Below are 1,629 nucleotides of genomic sequence, written 5' to 3'. Positions count from 1 at the left end.
GCTCTGTACAGGACATCCAGACTTAAAACTGTGACATGTAACGTCTCAGAGAAATCACTAAAACATAATGTCCTCTACAGTGGACAAAACTCCATAGCTGGTAGTCAGGAGGATATAGAATATTGTCAAATCATAAAATTAAACCAAAAATTCTCCCAATTTTTTTTTTGATAAATAAGAGATTACTTAATTTGAGTGTATTGATCATTTGGTAACAACAACTATATTTTTATTTAATAAAAAAGAAGAGTTTGTCCATGTCCCTTGAATGGTTGTCCACCCTGTCCTAATGGGGAATCGCCCCTTTAAGAAAAGGCCATCCCCTTTAGTGACATCAGGACAACAGATTTTTTTGTCTCTTCAGTGGCGGGAATTTCAACGGTTGAAGTGAGCAAGTTGCTGACTTTTCAGTTGACAAATTTTCTTCGTATGAGTTTGCTTATTTGCTTTGCCAAAGCTTAACATGTCCACCCTGTCGGCATAAAATATGCCAGAAGTGTACGTTTAAATATACCAAATTCAGGGGGGGGTGTTCAGATACAAGTGCATTCATTATACAGATGTACAATAAAAAAATATGCAGTGTATTGCTGTACCACACAGTGATGTCAAAAGTGAGGACAGTTTGTATTATGCTATGGCAGAAATTCTTTGGGCTTCTTCAAGGACATGAGAAAGATCTGAAAGGAACCTGAAGTAGAATGTCTTGCTGTATTTTTTTTACCACCCAAAATGTGTCAAGAAATCTAGTATCTTAGAAATACATGGGAAGAATCAGTAACAAGAATCTTAACAAGGTTGACTAACCATCCAAATGCTACCACAATATGCAGTGCCAGAGATGTGCTTCATCGACTAACCTGCTTGAGCAGTTGCATGTCAAACTGTCGTGGGTAAAGGTTCTTGGAACACTATCACAAAATTACAACATTACTAAAGGTTTCCCTGGAGGAAGTGACAAGCAGTGATCATAACAGGAAGGCTCAGAAATTCTAACGAAGTAACAATAGCGTTGAGACATGTCCAATCAGTCCTCACACACACCCACAAAAAATTCACATACACTTTTGTATGTGGGTGAGACGGCCGATGACTTCAGAAGTTTTCTATGAAGGTTTAGAGGCCACTGCTGGAAGTTTATGGTAAAAGGGGACAGGACCTCTAGATATATAAGATGGAGATTCGGGAATATTTGCAGAAGTCTTGGCACAGAGGAAGACCCAGAGTATCCAACTCTAAAACCCCGCCTGCGAAGACCTTTGACAAACCAACAAAGAAGATACAAGTAAGTCTTTATAAGATTAAGTACATTACTGAATTAGTTTGTTTTCTACTTTCTGTTAATGAGCAAGCATGATATGTTTTGTTTTACAGTGCGTTCTATGAGTTTCGCCCTTCTACTGCTGCTGTGTGTGAGATCTGGTAGATTTGCACCATATGGGAACCACACTTTGGATAAAAGGAGTCTAGAAACCTGCAAAAATATAAGGCTGCAGGCTGAAAGGATAATAGAAATGTTAATCAATGAAAATGTAAGTGCGTTTGTGTCATAAATATTAATTCAATTTTTGAGTATTGTGAGGGTTGAAAGGCACTCTATGGTGATATTGACCCATAAATATTGTTCCT

Source organism: Sinocyclocheilus rhinocerous, unplaced genomic scaffold (assembly GCF_001515625.1).
Source record: "Sinocyclocheilus rhinocerous isolate Xijiao unplaced genomic scaffold, SAMN03320098_v1.1 scaffold1570, whole genome shotgun sequence".
NCBI classification, from domain to species: domain Eukaryota; kingdom Metazoa; phylum Chordata; class Actinopteri; order Cypriniformes; family Cyprinidae; genus Sinocyclocheilus; species Sinocyclocheilus rhinocerous.
Note: the sequence above shows the minus strand (reverse complement) of the source record.